General features: G+C 41.7%; 1 protein-coding gene across 2 annotated transcripts in view; it reads left to right on the forward strand.

Moving 5' to 3' along the window:
• The window catches only part of GUCY1A2 (guanylate cyclase 1 soluble subunit alpha 2), a 286,509-nt gene extending 274,602 nt beyond the window's left edge, over positions 1–11,907 (forward strand). For both annotated transcript variants that reach the window (XR_009762895.1, XM_061628688.1), the window contains one exon: positions 1–11,907. This exon is cut by the window's left edge. The gene's annotated coding sequence lies outside the window, so the exon portion shown is untranslated.
• Positions 11,908–19,465: the final 7,558 nt, after the last annotated feature.

A 19,465-nucleotide genomic window follows, 5' to 3' on the forward strand; every position in this document is an offset into this window, starting at 1 on the left:
TCACTCTGTAGATGTAGATCCTTAAAGCAACTGCTACAGTGCACTTTGACAACACTAAAAAGGTGTTGTTTAGAAATAGGTGTGCTTTGTATAGGCAATGGAAATGGACTGCCTTTAAGTCGATCCCGACTTATGGCGACCCTACGAATAGGGTTTTCATGGTAAATGGTATTCAAAGGTGGTTTACCATTGCCTCTCTCTGAGGCTGAGAGGCAGTGACTGGCCCAAGATCACCCAGTGAGCTTCATGGCTGTGTGGGGATTCGAACCCTGGTCTCCCAGTCATAGTCCAGCACCTTAGCAACTGGAAAAATATCTTATTGTCATAACATCAAATAGCATTTAAACATTTGAAAGCAAGTGCAACTTGAACTTTAAAAAATGTATTTTGTGCTTCAGCCACAGCAGTTAAATAAAAGTAGGCTAAACTAATGGCCTCTGATGATGTTTTTATATTAGTGGCCAAGGGAAGGGTTCTGGGTGATATCATTCAGTGTTCAGTAGTAAAAACATCATCCAGTGTTCTCAAAAAAGTGCTTATAATTTCAAACAGGCCATGTGCCCTCTATGGTCAAACGTATTAGGCATCTTAGAAAGTACTTATTTTGGCAGAAAAACAACATTAAGATCACAATCCTAAATCCATTTAACAAGGAAGGAAGTCCCATTGAACTCAGCTGGCTTCATGTCTGAGAAAAGATGCTTAGGGTAGAGACATACTGTACTGCTGGTTCTAGTGCATCTCCACCTCTCTCTTCTGGCAACGGGGGGCACACAATGCTAGTCAAACCCCACCCTTTTTTTACTGTAAAACCTGGTGGGATCAGCTTGAGTGCATTTTTAAAAATTCGCTTCAAAGAGGTTTTGCAGAGCAAAGCTTTTCTGTATGCAACTAGTGTGCTCATATCCATAGGTGCAGGCTGAAGGTACTTTAAGAACTGGTTTAGGAAGATAGATCCCCCAAATACTGTTTTTCTCCCAAAGCTGGATGAAAAGTGGAGATTGAAAATTTCCCCAAAGCTTGTATCTCTCACCCTAGAAGGAGTTGTGTATTTCACCTGCAGTTTCCATTTCGGTTGTTTGAACTATAATTTCCTAACTATCAGCTATCTCATGTTATCAGCTGTAGGTTCAAACTACAAATGGGAACACATAGATAGTGTTCATCACTTGCTACAAGAAAATTCAATCCCCAAACCAGGTTTCTTCAATGCAATACTTTGTTCCTAATAAAGAAAAATAAGATATTGGACAAGATTTTCAGATTGCAAAAAGTTACAGGGATGCAGGGATTAATTTGATCATGTTCCTCCTGTTTGAAAACAAACTGAATTGATACATTTCCTCCCTCAGAATGCTCTAGCAGAAATAACTCTGTAGAAATAGATTTTTATTGGTACTTTTAAAACTGGAACTCACTTACAGCTCATTTCAAAACCCTGTTGTTGAATTGATTGAAATTAATTTATCCCTCTGGTTTCATGGGACAAAGGGTGTACCCTGCTCCCACTGAAGCCAGTAGCAAAAACCCCTTTGATTGCTACTTTAGGCTGCAATGCAATACATGTCTACTCAGAAGTAAGCTCCATTGGGTTCAATGGGACTTATTCCCAGGTAAGTGTGTATTGGATTGCAGCCTAAATCAACTCAAACTGAATTACTAGCCCAGGATCCAAGGAACTACATGGTTGCTTCTGCATTGACAACTATTGGAGTTTCCCCTCCCCAAAGCAATCTATCATGCCTCTGGAAAGGCTGCTCATGAGGGTTCAAGCACCCCCCCCAGCAGGATCCGACCCAGTTTGAGAAGCTGCAGCAGGTGGGGGAAAGCGGCAAACTCTGATCATGCATGGAAGTGTTGCATTTATTTTATTACTATATTTAAAAATTAGTCTCTTGGGATTCCTGCACTGGTGTTTAACCGGATTCTGGGTGCCCGTCAAACAACCACAATTTCTGGGACTGGTGCCTGATTCACAATAACTGCTTGAATTAGGATTAGGAATGAATTAGGATTTCCTTCCTCAGAGTAATTGAATTTACATTTAACCAAAGATTGCAATTATCTACTTGACCAAATTTGGGGCACGATCCAGCCACAGTGAAGCACACTTAGTTCCCATTGATTTGTCGTGTTTAAATCTTTCCCACTGAAGCCAGTGGAACTTTTTTTCATAATTTGGGCTGGACAGTGGCCTTGGTTCCTGAGCTATGGTAGTATGCAAGTTACAAAGTATACCAGCAAAACAGTGGAGAAGTGTACATTGACCAGGAATTACTTAAAAGCAACCATATTAGAAGAGCATGGAACAAAACCTTGATTACTCCCTGCATTGGCGTGCATGAGTCTATGCCATAAACTACCTGCCATTTGAATAGACCATGAGATAAACTGTGTGCAGGGAAAACTCTACACATTGTCTTAAAGCTTTAAAAGCTGAACCACTTTCCCTGGTAGCTGAATGTATTTTCCATAGCAGTGATCCCAGCCCCTTTGAGCTTCTGCAACCATAGTTGTGATAAGGTTTCTCCTCTGCCTCATTTATGTTCTGGAAGCCCTTGTTCCTAGCAGCTTCTTCACATAATGCTTCTGTTGCCTGTGTTGTTATGCTTCACACTGTGGGGAATGGGGAAGCAGCAACCCCAAATACCACATACACGAGTAGGAAGATAAGCACATTGAGCTGCCAAGCGTTATGCAGTGTCAGACCTTTCGTCCATCTAGCCATGTGCTGTCTACTTTCAGGGCCGGCCCAAGACATTCTGCTCTCTGAGGCAGAACAATAAATGACAACCACCCACTTCAATTCAAGGAGCATAGTCGTAAGGCTGGCCAAATTATTCTGGCATCTGAGGAAGAAAAATCTGAGAAGTGCCTCTGCCTGGGAGTGAAAAATACAATAACAATAAATAACTACTAATTTGCTGCCCTTTTCTGACACGCAAAATCAGCTGTCTGGCACTGCCAAATGGTAGGGCCAGCCCAGTGACTACTCTGATTGAGAGCAGCTCTCCAAGGACTTGGGGAGAGGTCTTTCCCAGCCCTGGCTTACTTGAGATTCAAGGAATTGAAACTGGGGCCATCAGTACAGAAAGCAATATCCCTTTCCCCATCACTTCCATTTCTTCAGATAAAACTGAAGCTTGTTTTTTTTAGAGGAACAGGGCACCTGCAAAAGACTCTTGGGGTACTTCAGCTACTGCTGAATTTTGTCTATTTGTCCTCGTTTGAGAGCACTCCCCCTGTTTGGGTTTCCAAAAAATCTTCAGAGCCAAGACCTATGATGGAGAGGCAGCACCAATGAGCAGAGGAAACCAGAAGGGGAGGTAACCTCAAGAGATGCTAGGAAACCAAATGCTCTTGGTCAACACATTTCAGATTACACCATTCTCACCATTCTTCAGGAGCAACTCAGTCTAGGAGATATCAAGGAGCAACAATATCTCGGGATTTAATTAAATCCATTGAGTTGTCCCTTATATGGTGTTTGACCTAAAGTATAGCATTTCTTTCCTAGCAGCTGTTGCTTTCATCTCCTGTCATGTTTCCAGAGACAAAGAGAGCAAACCTCTTTACTAAATCTATGAAGAGTGAGTTATTCTGGGAGGCCAGAATCAGGGGTATGGAAAAAACCCACTGTGATAGAAGTCTATGGAATCTTGCTGCTTCCACAGTGAGATTGAGTCTTAATGTGGTATTTGAGAGACCAGCACGTGCTGTGTTTGGCCTTTCCTAGGTGCAATAGCACCTGTGCAAACTTGAGGATTGGTTGCTCATTAGATGTTCTGCTCACCCATCCAGCACAGTCTGCACTGTGTTCCATGCTGTTAATGCCACAACAGCACTCCAAAAGATGAGCATTTGAGACCCAGTGCGTTGCCTACAATCTGCACAGTTGCAAGCACATACCAGCATTGGGTTCCTTTATGCTACTGCCGTTCTTGTTGTATACACAATTCCTGGGGTTGTATTCCATTAAAAAGTTGCACTAGCACAAGGATAAGCACTAGCACAAAGGCATTTCCCTCTCCCTGTGAGGGCCCTGCACAATCTCCAGATCTGCTCTGGAAGGGTGGGGGGAAACCCAGAACAGATTTAGTGGCGGAGAGGGGGAGATAGTTCTCTTGTGGAAGGAGAAATCTTGGTGCTGATGGAGCAATCTGCTTAGCGCTATGTTGAATACAATCCCTGTTATTCTCAACAGGAACCACCAGTATAGATACACCCATTTGAAAACTAAGGCAGAATCACAGAACTGCTGTGCTGGTGGGAGCCATTTTGCTGCTGCTATTAACAGTTTATTAGAAATGTTCAAGTACATAAAAAATATCCAGTTCTCAACATTACCCTCCCCCTCAATAAACCCATCCTCCCTCCACCCCCTTACCCCAACATACAAGTCCCCCTCCCCATCAGAGCAATATAGATAGTTGATGTATATAAATGGTGGCAGCCATTTTTTGTATTTTCACACTTGTTCCTTGATTGGGAAAAGGGGGTCTGCTGGCTTGGTAGATCTAAGCTGGCACTGCCACTCCGGCATATCGTTGAGCGGGCTTATGGTGGCACCAGGGACTGGCAGTTTTTGTACAAAGTTGATGTCAGTGTTTGCCACAGGAAAAACTAGCTGCCACGACCCAGGGTCACACAAAGTTGGCTGCAGTGATGGCACTGAAGTGAGGAAAAGATGAGTCTGCAGTCAGCCAAGGGAGACTCTGCTCCTCTCGGTTTTCCTCTGCCACTGACAATTGCAGCGGCATTTCTAAAGACATATTTTGAGCTAACCTTGTAATAACTCCTCTGATATGTGTTGTGACTCCTCATCTGCCTTCTATAGTGAAATCTCTGCTTCAATGCTATGTGTGTGCGCATTTGTGTGTCTCTGTTACAATACAGTGTTTTTACTTTGTCTTAAAGAACCTTACTTGTTTGTTGCCATATTCATATGCCTAAAGTACACTCTTACTTAAAAAAAATAAAAAATAAAGCAATATTTACTCTTAACTCTGCATCTTCTCAGTCAAAGCCTCCATAGCAGTAAGCTATTTCTTCTTATAAATGTTTATAAACAGGATGCAGTTTTTTAATATTATTCACTGGACCAAGCAGAGTCCTTTCTCCAAACGTTATTAATATGATGACAATAATGACAGTGACACCGTTGACTTCTTCCTCATCCATTTTTTCTCTCGACCAATCTGTCACATTTTATAAACAGTTTTTAAAAAGAAAAAAAGGAAATTAATGAACTATTTTGTGTGAGATCTTGACACAGTACCTGATTCATAAAAAAAGGGAGGGGGGAATAATCCAGCATCTCCGTTCAGTACTTGTATTTGTGCTATATTTGTGCTATTCAGATTGTTGTAGTCTCGGTAACTTTACCTATGTAAGGACTCAGGGTACAGCCATTTGTTCTTCTCCAATACCTGAGTCATCATTTTTCAGCATTTTCTCTCACTTCCTCTGACCTGCTATGCTCATGTAGTTCCTTTCTTAAAAAAGAAAAAAGTTGAGATCCAGCCAATCAAATGTTCAGGAAGGGATAAGGAACTGAATTCAGTCTGCCATGCTCCAGTTGTCCAGCCAATCAAGTCACACATGGCTCCACAGGTGTACAGTTGGATCAGAGCTTTCAGGGTTTTTTTTTTCATTATTAAAGATGGTATGTAAAGTCACTATGGAAAGTATAAAAATACTTTTTCACCTGGAAAGTTTATACACATGGCTCATCTACATGGTTGTTTAGTGTGTGTTTTGTGCTACTCAAATTTCCTTTTAATTTGCATGGTTCACATGACGTTACTGGCAAACAGCAGCTATCATGCAGTTTTCCCCCTGTAAATCCATCCTAACCCAATCCTCTGATAATCCAAAAAGGGAAGGAAAAAATGTCTTCACTCTGTATCTCTAGTGCTTGCAAACGCTTTGCTCCAATGCTTTTAGGTGGGTGTGTCAGTAGTTTCCCTCTCCACGCCCACTCCCTCCTCCTCCCTTCATTCATTTTATTTCCTGTAGGCTGCAAAGCAACTTCCGGCTGCTCTCCCTCCTTCTGCTAGACTTTTTTATGTTGCTGCAAACGGTGCCTTATTTTTCTTTTTCCCCTAACCTATGTGCAAAAGTATACAGTGCTCAAACAAAGATTTGTATTTCAGCTGTATTGTACCAGTGAAAATACAAATGATTACATTTCTGGGTTGTTGTTTTTTAAATGAAACTTATGGTAGAATAGACTGAGCATGCTTGGTTGCCAAGCAACCAGAGGGAGTGGAAATGTTAAATTAGAGGGTGTGGTCTTTAGAAAACTGTGTGATTTATCTTTCTCCTCAGTGTGAGTAGAAAACATCGTGTTTGCAGCTGGCAATGAGCCCTTACTATGGATTGGGCAAATAGAAAACGGAGGTAAAAACAGCATCTTTGGTATGAAGTAATTCTCCCATGTGGGTAAGCCCACAGACACACACCAGACCCCAGGCCTTTTTACAGCTCTGTCTTAGGGCTAATCAGTAGATATTGGGCCACAGAGTGAAATTTACCAACAAGTACGTGAATTAACAAAGACCAATGAGAAATGGGATGGAGCATGTGGCAATTCTGTTCCTTCGTAAGACGCTTTAGGGTGAATTTAGAACATTCAAAGCTGCCTCCTATGAGGTCAGACTAGTTGTCCCTCTAGCCTAATATTTTCTACTATGACAAGTAGCAGCTGTCCTCAGTCTCAGAGGTCATACCTCAGAGGGATTGAACTTGATCTTTGACATGCAAAGTATGGTCTTTCCCCTTAAAATTCTATTACATCTCCCCCCCCAAAAGAAAGAGACACCTTCCTTTAAAAAGGTAGCATTCAGCCTTCAAAAGTAAATGCTTCTCAATCACCCTGCTTCATTAAAAATGTTTACAAATATTTGTTAACTTTAATGACGTGACTGATTCTACCAAAATTTTTCATCCAAAGAGGGCTGTACTACATTGCAAAAGTGTCAGTGGGACTTCATTGCAAAAGTGTCAATAATTACTCTTGTGTGAACAGACAGATTTTGTTCAATCTCCAGTGGCATAGATGTCTTTGGAGCGACTTCGCAGAAGGACATGGGGTTGTGAAAACTCCCATTTTAATGGTACTTTAATTATTTAACCAAAATAAGGTATGGTTCCCCACCTCCATCTATTTATCATAAAGCGTTATCTCACAAGGAAAGGTTCTGTGTATGATTTGACTTATGATTGTCATTTCATTTCATTCTTTTTACCTGAACATAATTTCAATAACCCTTTAATCTAGACCAGGGGTTCCCCAACTATGATCTGTGGAGCACCAGTGGTCCATGAGCTTCATTCAGGTGGCCCATGGCGTGTCTGTGTTAAATATTCATATTAATTTTAAATTGTGTTTTTCTCCTCCTTCTATTTCTTATATTGCATCTTATTGTATTCCAGTTTCAATTCTTTGGAATACAAAATGTAATACAATAAAATACAATATATATGAAATAAGAGAAGCAATAAAAATACAATTAAAAATTATACAGCATCTAGCACAACATATTACAATTTCTTGGAAGGGCCGTAGCTCATTGACAGAGCACCTGCCTTGCATGCAGAAGGTCCCAGTTTCAATCCCCAGCATCTCTGGGTAGGACTGGGAGAGAATCCTGTCTGAAATCCTGGAAAGCTGCTGCCAGTCAGTGTAGACAATACTGAGCTGGATGGACCAATGGTCTGACTCAGTATAAAGCAGTTTTCTATGTTCCTATGGGCTATAACAAGCAGAAAAATCATTTAAGTGGTCCACCAAGACCCTCAACAATTTTCAAGTGGTGCATCTTCCTGTGTATGCACAGAATGTGAACAGTGAAGCCTATATGTACAGAGGGTTCCAAAACCATGTATAATGCTTTGGATTGGGGCACATGTTTGTAACAATGACTTGCTTTTTTCTTTTTCTTGTTACTGCAATGATGCTTTTTCACAGTGACAAGATTCTAAAAGCACTGTGAAATATAATTTTAAAAAGCTCCATGGTTCTCTAATGCACACATGGGGCATAAACCGCCCAAACTTAAGTGCAACACTGTCCTAAGTATCAGTCCTCGTTAGTTCAATGGGAGTGGTTACCCAACAGAGTGTGCTTCAAACTGCAGCCATAATCCCCATTTATTTCAGTGGGTGAAATTTGAGGACATGTTCATTCTTGCATTAAAGTCAGTGGAAGCTAAAAGGATTTTTAACTTTAGATCAGCGATTCCCAACATGGGCGGTAGCGCCCCCCCCGGGAGGCATTACAGCCTTTCAGGGGGGCATTGACGTGACTACAAACTTTAGGGGGGCGTTTGGATTCATTAGGGGGGCGTTGACATTTGGCGGTCTGATGCGACAGTTGAAGCATTTAAGTTTAATTTTATTTAATACACAAATCATTATTTTTTAAACTGTTTTGTCCCCAGTTAGAATGTATTTAATAGATGGGGTTACACTCCCCTTGAAGGAACAGGTTCATAGTCTTGGGGTTCTTTTCGATCCTTCCTTGTCTCTTGAGGCGCAAGTGGCCTCGGTGGCAAGGAATGCGTTCTACCACCTTCGGTTGGTAGCCCAGCTATGCCCCTATCTGGACAGGGATGACCTCGCCTCAGTTGTTCATGCTCTGGTAACTTCTAGGTTGGATTACTGTAATGCACTCTATGTAGGGCTGCCCTTGAAGACAGTTCGGAAGCTTCAGCTAGTGCAAAACGCAGCAGCCAGACTGCTGACGAGGACCAGCCGGTCAGCGCATATAACACCTGTTCTGGCCCGTTTGCACTGGCTACCCATTTGTTTCCGAGTCAGATTCAAGGTGCTGGTTTTGACCTATAAAGCCTTACACGGCGTGGGACCGCAGTATCTTGTGGAACGCCTCTCCCGCTATGAACCGACCCGGTCACTTCGCTCAGCATCTAAGGCCCTCCTCCGGGTACCAACCCATCAGGAAGCCTGGAGGACAGTTACTCGATCTAGGGCCTTTTCTGTAGTGGCCCCCGAACTGTGGAACAGCCTCCCCGAAGAAGTACGCCTGGTGCCGACGCTTCTATCTTTTCGGCGCCAGGTTAAGACCTGGCTATGCTCCCAGGCATTTTAAGCATTTAATGTTATAACTTTAAATCTTTTTTTTGTTTGCTGTTTATGTTTACTGTTGATAGGTTGATTTTATTGTGATATTCTGTATTTTGATCTTTTTGTACACCGCCCAGAGAGCCACTCGCTATGGGCGCTTTAAAAATGAAACAAATAAATAAATAAATAGTCTCAATTCATGGAAATAACTCTATAAATAGTGTGTGCTCTTTAGTAAAGAAATTCTGAATAGTGGCCAGTGTCATATCAAGGAATGGGGATATTAGCCACGCCCCGGCACTAGGTAATGTTCCGATTCTGTCTTGAGGATTGTTGGAACCAATCATGAGAGAGTGTTTGATAAGCTGGGTGTATTGGTGGAGGGTGCATTCTTCCAACGGATGAGTGCCATGTGCAAACGGGTGACGCAGACAGTCAGTTATTTGCAGGTTTTCTTCAGGAATGGGACACACTCACTACCCTTTGTTTCTGTGATGTTTAAATGAACTTGTTTAACAAAACAATGCCAATAAACTGAATGAGTTTGTTGTTAAGTAACACAGTGTATTCTATTGGTTCATACTGTGTGGACTTAATTAGTTTTTGCTTATGTTTTTAGGATTTGTGAAATAAGAAACAACTCCTATATCTGCAATTTGTTTCTTGCATGTATTTTATGGATTTATATACTCCAGATATTGTGAAGTTAGCCAAAACTCATCAAGCTCAAGGATCACACTAGTATTTTATAATAAATCTCATTTTATTTACTTTTCTATGTATGTATATTAATAAATCATACTAAGAATTCAATGTGTAATCTAAGTGCAATAAAAAGGCATGATAAAAACGATCAATAATAATCATTGAAAATACCTTTTATGCATTACTCATATTTTAAGGGAAGAATAGGAAGCATTGGCATATACTTAATCTGAGGGGGGCATTGGGCACAAAAAGATTTTGCAAAGGGGCGTTGGGTCCAAAAAGGTTGGGTAACGCTGCTTTAGATAGATTGTGTCCATAGAGTTCAGCATGATTTTAACAGGAAAGAAAATACCATGTGTGTATCCCTCTTGCAGTGAATGTGGCAACCACTCTTCATGCAGAGCTCCATGTATGCAGTGGATCCACCAACTCTGCATGGGAGCTTCTGGGTCATGTGGATTTTTGTTGTGCTTTGCATACCAAATCTGAAATGTCAATTTCTGGTGAAATGGGGAACCCTCTTTTAAAACATATCTAGTAAGTATTTTAACAACACAACTAATCCTTAAGTTCCTGCTCCATTAAATTTTATACATGTTCATATACTATATATAATTATAAATAGATATATTATATACATATACATATATTTTATGAATCAGGTCTGTGAGTTTTACTATTCTGAGCAATTTGATGCATTTTCATAGGGCCATTATCCCTTATTTAGTTTGCAATGTAAATAATGTTGTACATCTGCTATTTTAGTATGCCAATATGCCATGTGCATTGTTTCTTTTGAAATTGTTCTAGATAAATCACATAGCAATGGCAATTACACCATTCAGCATCTTTTCCATGTACAAATGTATATGTACATCAAGTGTTTTAATGGCTAATATCATAATCTACAGTGACAGAAATATTTGGTTTCCATTTTTCCCCCAACTAAATATGCCTCTCAAGTATGTACAGTTTCAAATAATATTTTCTCTGCGGTGATTTCCATTTGGGTCATCCCCCCCACGGATTCCCTGTCAGACATTAGTAAAACATGAAGTATAATGTCAATAGCAATTTCAGATTGGAATTATCTATATCAGTCTGTATGCATTTAAAGTGCTGTGGGACAACACAGCAAGCACTGCTGGTGTGCATTTTCCCTTTGTTTACTGGGGCTTATGAGGCTAATAGCAATAGATAATTGGTCTATCCAGCAAGAGTGACCCCTGTGCAAAATCAGCCTTTTCCCCACATACTCTCCTCCCAACTGGGCACTGCACATGCAAAAGGTGCTTCATGAGGCTTTTTAAAAAAAAATATCCCGCATTTAACTCCCGTCCATGGTGCCCCTGACTGAATCTTTGAACTCATATCCACCAAATAGACACCCTGCCCTGCCACCTGTAAGTGCATAAGCACATGTCAGATGTGACACACTAAATGCCATTGAAAATGGCATCTCCGCATCAAGTGGGTCCATTTACCTTCTATCATGATGTCATCATGTTACATGTAGTTCTTAAAAAATTGGGCTGGAGAAATGCACAATTCAGTGATGCCACATGAGGCTCCAGTTCAATTTGTCCCACTTTCCAACATGGCTGCTTAAAAGAAAAGAGGAAATAGCATCAGAGGTTGCTCCAACCTTCCCTTCCAGTTGTGCCCTAAAAGTGACAGTGAACCAGCTGAGATTTGGGAGGTTAGATTCCCCACATAATCACAAACCTCAGTACTGACTATTGGTATGGTAGGGAGATGCTCATATTAAGGATCTCTGGAGGATGCACAACAGCAGTGCTTGATGGATTGTGCCCTTAATCAAAACATCTAATGTATCTTCCTTGCTTTTCACACAGCAAAAGCCTTTTAATCACTTTTGTATTTTTGTGTGTATGTCATACGCAGTGTAAATAGCATGTTTCATTATGCAAAAATTTATAGATCACCAACTTCAGAACAAGATGAATTTGTATATGAAGAATATCAAAACATTGACAATAAATCTGGATGATTAAAACAAAACATAAAGTGGTTATGACTGTTGTGTGTTCTATTTATACTGTCCATATCCCAGTTTTAAAGGGGAAAATATGTTTTCTTTACCCTTGAATGTCTGATCAATTATTTAAACTATATTTACATCAATAAATCTTATGCCAAACCTATTAAATGTTGTCAGATTGTTTGCTTTGTGGGCATGATGACAAATATCATGGTAAAAAAAGTGGGGGGGGGAGTCATTTTTAAATCTATATTCCCACTCTAATAATTTAAACAGTAATTAAAACAAGCAACTTTTGAGAAGAATTGTAAAACAAAGCACAGTAATAAAGATTGTAATAGTGTGCATATAGCCTCATATGTGTAGGGGTCTATCCCCATGCAGGACAGTTGATTTTGTGTGGATGTTCTCATGTACATGTGAAGGACTTCTCATAAATGAGCAAATAAAGCTCTCATGTGCACAGCAATAAAATGCAGAAGCCACATAGGACGATATTCAATGCTAGTCCTAATCAGTATAGACCCATTGAAGTTAATAGACCTGACTAACTTAGGTTCCTTACTTTTAATGGGTCTACTGTGTGTAGGACTTAGGTGAATACGACCCATACTAAATAATGGGTGGTATTCAATGCTAGGCCCACTCAGAGTAGACCCGTTGAAATTAATAAATATGACTAACTTAGATCCATGCATTTCAATGGGTCTACTCTGAGTAGGGCTTAATTGAATACAACACAATATTTAGTATGTTGGTCAACTCTGACCATTCTGATATGACGAATGGTACTCACAAAATTATGTACCACTTCCATTCATGAAATCTGAAGAAATAAATGTTTTCTGCTACTTCAGGTAAACTGGGTGATGATACAGAGAGACAACATTTTGTATAGATTTGTTCTAATATTGGTAGCCTATCACCAAAAGAAAAAGAGTTGACTGATGTTTCTTTCCCCTCATCTGCTGCCACAGCTTTATTCATTGCGTTGAATAAGGGTTGGACAACTGCGTGGATGGAATTAACACGTGTGTTATTTGTTATGTAAAGTACAGCTGATGGGAGCCCTGAACAGCCTTGAGACCTTGTGGTATGGAGAGGAGAAGCTGAACTCTTCGTCTCCTTACCACAGTGCTGGCAACATTCTGCTCTCTGAAGCTATTTGCATGTTAAGGGAGACCTCTATATTGACACCAATGGACACTTCCCTTGAAACACAAATACGGGTTGCAGAGAGCAGATTTTTGTCAAGATCCTGGCGAAGTTTGGCTTCCCCTCTCCACCCGTTATGGCCCTGAGGCTGTCCAGGCCTCCTCTTGCCTTCTGTTTATAAAACAAAAGCATGCCTATTAACTGCATTCACATGTTGTTTAGCCCTAAGTGAGCCAAGCTCTGAAGTTGTCCTGTGGAGAAAGTGGATACAGTGAGGCTTTGTCTCCCTGTCACGTAATACTAGAACCCAGGGTCATCCAATGAAGCTGAATGTTGGAAGATTCAGGACAGACAAAAGGATGCACTTCTTCACACAACGCATAGTTAAAACGGTGGAATTTGCTCCAACAAGAGGTAGTGGTGGCTACGAACTTGGATGGCTTCAAAAAAGGATTAGACAAATACATGGAGAATTAGGGTTGCCAGGTTCAGGGCCTGAGACTGATCCTGTATAGGAGAAGAGAAAGTCAGCCAAGTGCAGGTGTTCTTGCAACCCTGTAATGGGAAAAACCACGAGGTGGAATCCTCCCTTCCCCCTCCACAACTTTTAAAGATACAGAATGCCTCTTGGAGGCTGGGCCTGGCAACCAAGAGGTCTTCTGTATCTTTAAAAGTTGTGGAGAGGGAAGGAAGGATTCCACCTTGTGGTTTTTCCCATTACAGGGTTGCAAGAACACCTGCACTTGGCTGACTTTCTCTTCTCCTAAAGATACAGGGTCAATCTCAGGCCCTAAACCTGGCAACCCTATGATAAGGTTGTGATTGGCTGCTAGCCATGACGGCTATGCTCTGCCTCTGCTATCACTAGTATGCCTCTGAATAGTAGTTGCTGGGAATCACAAATGTGGGGATAAGATGCTATTGCACTTGTGGGCTTCCCATAGGCATCTGGTTGGCCACTGTGATACCAGGATGCTGGACTAGAGGTCCTTTGGCCTGATCTAGCAGGGCTTGTCTGATGTTCTCAAATTGCAAAGGGTATTCACTGGCAAACCATTTTTGTAGAGGTTTCATTTGTCCCTCAGGAAATGCCTGCTAAAATCAAGCAAAATCCTTAGAAGCACAACCGTGTCGATTAAGCTGAAGTGTGCCCTGTCATTGCGCTACTGCCATCACGGGGCGCTACTTGATAAAGCTGTGACATGACCCATTATGAGCCACAGGCTTCTCTTTCATCCCCTCGACCTGTTGCACTCTTTTCAAGCGGTTTCATATTTTAGATCTTTTTTATTTTTATATTTTGTATGGGTTTTTAATATGGATATATTGGATGGACTGCCCACTCACAAATCGCTCAACCAATAGTCAGCCCAGATGGGGTGTAGCCGGGTCAATGGTTTATAAGCCTCAAGGGGAGTCACAGAAAGGAGGAGGCGGCAGAGGAGATGCCAGAGGATGGCTCTTGAAGAAGGATAAGGGAACTGGTGGGGAGCGGTGGGTGAGGTTATCTACCTTGCCCCATGATGAGCAGGTCTTCTCTGGCCTGAGAAGACAACGGGAAATGTGGTGTACCTGGTGCTCCCAAAAGAAGCAAGGAGCAGCTACCCGATGCTCTGAGGGCAACTAGGGAACATAGCAAAATGTGCATGTACACTAAGAAAAGGATGGGGAACCTGGTGCCCACCATATGTTGTTGGATTCCAGCTCCCACCAACCTCAGACAGCATGGCCAATGATCGGGGATGATGGGAGTTTTAGTCCAGCAGCATCCAGAGACCCACAGGTTTCCCATTCCTGCCCTAAGACACGAAGTGCATTCATTATAAATCAGCACTAAGCAGTCCAGGGGTACACACACACAAATCAATCCCAGAACTCTCATAAAGTCTCCCCAGTTATTAGTTTCTGAATATCCCTGCCCTGGTTCGCATTCAGCCCAGACACTACTATCAAGATTTTGGATTGTGTTCAATATTAGTCCTATTCAAAGTGCACCTGTTGAAATTAGTGTGCATTACTAACTTAGGTCCATTAATGTCAGTGAGTCTACTCTGAGTATTCTTTAGTTGGCTACAACCCTAAGAAATTCAAGTGACATTTACATTTCCCCCCCTTAATGATGGGGGGATTATCAGCCTGTTCAGCTAAAGATGTACTATAAATACTCTGGCAGTCCTGGGAGGTGTGGGAAGAGAGGCAGAGAATCAATTTGTTTCTTCCAATTTCAGTAAAAGGTGAGTGCTTATCAGTTTGAGCAGATGAGTGTTTAGATGGCTAAAAGGAAAAAGTGCAAAGCAACTCCCTGCTGCAGCGATGGCCTGCTGCTTCAAGACACTGTCCATTGGGAATATATGAAGAAAAGAAGCTGCCCTATACCAGGTCAGATCATTGGTTCACCTACTGCAGTATTGTCTCTCCGGGATTCCAGGCAGGGTCTCTCCCAGCCCTACCTGGAGACACCAGGGTTTGAACCTGGGACTTTCTGCATGCAAAGCAAATGCCCTACCACTGAGCTGCCCAATCCTACCATATTCTAAAAGCATTCTAAAAAAAGTAGGTGTTCATACAAATACCCTTCACAGACTGATGGAGGGAGGGGCAGGGTTGTGCAGGGGAACCGTGCACCCCAGCTGGACTGACATTCAGTCAGCATGTGAAGGAGCTCTACATGTACAGAGAACTTCCATGCGAGTGGAGTTATCCTGGGCCAATCAGGATTCCCCATCATGTGGAGGCACTTTGTACACCTAGGTCAGTATGCATGGAAGGCCACTTCACATGCTGGCAAAATGCATGACCAACAGACAGCAAGGTGGGGGTGAGGCGCTGGTCATGACCCCATCCCCAACAATAGTATGTGTGAGAGTTGTTCACATGAACACCCCTAATGACGTGAGTGACATTTTTTAATTTGCTCTACCCTGCGTACAGATATATTATAATAAGTGGTACAGAAAAGGTCTTCTAGATGCATAAATGCAACTTGGATTTGTGTTTTATATGTTTACAACAGGAGTCTCTAACCTTTTGGGCCCCAGGGGCATATTTGGAAATCTAAGGGATCGTTGACCACAAGGACAGGAACAGGTCAAAAGGACAAAAGATGCAGAACACTTGCTTCTACTATGGTCAAGCTAGATCAACGGTGACCAGAAGAAGGCAAGCAGCAATTCACAACAACAACAGAGGCCCAGTATGCTCTTCTCATGAAGATGGCAGCACACTCTAGGTGCAGAAATGCAACCTGGATTTGAGTGTTGTATATGTTTACAATAAATAAAAGAATAATTATTCCCTCATACAGGAGATTGCACCTGCACACATCATCATTGGACGTAGGGAAATACCAAAGCTTGCAGGAGTACAAAAACCTTTAGGGGGAAAAAACCCTATGGGAGGAACTCCTAAAACAGCATAATGGGGACCCAGCATGCTTGGAAGCCACAGAACCTCAAGTAAATTAGGGGAGGGGAATGGGGGAGCAGATAATGGAATCATCTGGCAAGTTGAAAGTGACCGGTGAAGAGGCGGGCATGGCTATGGCAGCTCAAAAGGCTTCATAGAATCATAGAATAGTAGAGTTGGAAGGGGCCTATAAGGCCATCAAGTCCAACCTCCTGCTCCAAATCAAAGCATTCCCGACAGATGGCTGTCCAGCTTCCTCTTGAATGCCTCCAGTGTCGGAGAGCCCACTACCTCTCTAGGTAATTGGTTCCATTGCCATATGGCTCTAACAGTTAGGAGGTTTTTCCTGATGTCCAGTCGAAATCTGGCTTCCTGAAACTTGAGCCCATTATTCCGTGTCCTGCACTCTGGGACGATTGAGAAGAGATCCCGGCCCTCCTCTGTGTGACAACCTTTCATGTACTTGAAGGGTGCTATCATATCTCCTCTCAGTCTTCTCCAGGCTAAACATGCCCAGTTCTTTCAGTCTCTCCTCGCAGGACTTTGTTTCCAGTCCCCTGATCATCCTTGTTGCCCTCCTCTGAATCTGTTCCAGTTTGTCTGCATCCTTCTTGAAGTGCGGAGACCAGAACTGGACTCAGTACTCAATATGAGGCCTAACCTCATCTTCAAAACACCACTGAACAGCTGGCAGCAGAGGCTAACAGACAGACCAGTCAAGGAGTGCCAAGGAGGTAAGAACAGGTGGGCAAGTATACCCATATATGTTTTCTTCCATTGTCTTTTGCTCCTCCAAGAGAAACGAGTCTCAGAGAACATTGTGTTTCAGATCCTGCTTATTACTTTCTGTCTTCAAGCTTTTGGCCAATAGGAGAGAGAGAAACACTGTTCTCCAGGGACAGGGAGCTTGATGGAATATGAGTCAGGCTGTAAGAGATTTTCTTTTAATATTATGATTTTTTCATATTGGATTATGTTGTTTTCCTCAACTGCTATTTAAAAATAGGGCCATCCATAAAATATGTCTGCCATCCAGGTATGACAGGGGGACCAAAGTTGTAACAAAGGAGGAACTGATCATTAATTAAAATGGTGCAAAGTGTGGCATGCGGGGAGAGAAGCAATGGAGTTTTTAAAAGGCCTTGGAAAATGTGACTTCCTCTTCTGCATGTTCCCAATGCAAAGCTCCCATTTTCTGAGCTAATTACCTAAAAACCAGCAGGGATACCTCCTGTTTCTAATTGATGGTCATAGATTTCCAATAAATCACTGCAGTAACTCTGTAAGAAGCCTAGCATGTTGCTTAAACAACAGCCAAACTTTATCAGTGTTACTGTCATACCCAGGATAAAGGTGCCAAAGGTCACGGTGTCTGCTGCCAGGATCAACACTTCAGCTAATTATCCTAATTCCAGAGGAGCCCTCTTCAGAAAGACATTAGGGCTTCGGAATCTGCAAATCGAATGGAACATGACAATGTGTTGGCTCACATGCCATCAAGTCCAAATAGTCGAGAAAGCCAAATTGTCTTTCTCATGGCTCCCTGATCTGTGGTACACTATAGATCTCCTTGCCAAGCCCAGTTTCCATGTCTTCCATTTATTCCATTTATTCCAGTATGTCTTGAAATGAGCCTCTCTACAAAAACTTTTTTACAAAGCAGGAATGCAAATTTGAATCAGTTTAATTGGTAGAGCTTCTGCTGCTGTGGAGATGGACAATTGGCGACCCTCCAGATGCTGTTGGACATCAAAGAAGCTGCCTTATACATCTGTCGAATGTGCTCCCCAGTGAGGTCCACCCTGGCGCCTTCATTGACATCTTTTCAGTGCCAGGTGAAGACTTATCTTTTTTCCCAGGCATCTGATGAGATTATGTTGCTTGTTATTCATATGCGACCAAAGCTTGCTGTGGCTGTATAGGGAGGTTGTGGTTTTATTGTTTTGTTTCTATGTCGTCTGTGTGTTATGCACTTTCAGGTCAATTATGATTTATAGTGACCCTATGAACCAGCGACCTCCAATAGCATCTGTTGTAAGCCACCCTGTTCAGATCTTGTAAGTTCAGGTCTGTGGCTTCCTTTATGGAATCAATCCATCTCTCGTTTGGCCTTCCTCTTTTTCTACTCCCTTCTGTTTCTATAGTATGATATAATATGTTTTTGTTTTTAGCATTGTAAGTCGCTTGGAGACCTTCAGTAACAAGAGGCTAATAAATCTAATAAGAATAATATACTGAGTCAGACCAATGGTTCATCTAGCTCAGTATTATTATTTATTTATTATGATTATTTATTGAATTGATATCCCGCCCTTCCTCCCAAAGGAGCCAAAGGCGGCAAACACAACAAAACAACAAAAGCATTCCAAAAACTGTTTGAAATGTTCTAAAATCAGTTGCAGTTAAAGACATCCATCCATCCAATGGTCTCCAGGTTGCCCTGAACAGTCTCCTTCAGCCATTAAACACCTGGATAAAGTATCATCCACACTGATTGGTGGGGGATCTCCATTGTTTCAGGCCAGAAGTCTTTTTGAGCCATGCCCTGCCGATGTCAGGGATTGAAAGTAGATGCTCTACCACTGAGCTATGGCCCTTCCCTATTTCCCTGCACCTGGGAAACACTGACCATGCTACCTGAGGCTGATGGGCCTACAACATCTGGAGGGCCATAGATTCCCCACCCATGATCTATTGAAACTTTACCTGATTCATTATACAGAATAAATTTTATTTTAGAATTAAGAGCACACATGTTTGTTTTTGAAAGGTATTTTAGTTCTGGTAGTGTATTGTTGCAAAATGTTAAAGATGACCTTGTAAAACATGGGAGCCTTTGTTTATTAAGCTGCAAATTATTTATTTATTTATTTATTTATTTATTTATTAAATTTATATCCTGCCCTTCCTCCCAGTAGGAGCCCGGGGCAGCAAACAAAAGCACCAAAAACATTTTAAACAATCATATAAACAGACTTTAAAATGTATTAAAACAAAAACATCCTTAAAAACATATTAAACAAAACCGCTTTAAAAACAGCTTTAAAAAAAGGTTTAAAAACATCTTAAAAAGCAGTTCCAGCACAGGCGCAACAAATCAACTCACAC

Source organism: Rhineura floridana, chromosome 5, assembly GCF_030035675.1.
Source record: "Rhineura floridana isolate rRhiFlo1 chromosome 5, rRhiFlo1.hap2, whole genome shotgun sequence".
NCBI classification, from domain to species: domain Eukaryota; kingdom Metazoa; phylum Chordata; class Lepidosauria; order Squamata; family Rhineuridae; genus Rhineura; species Rhineura floridana.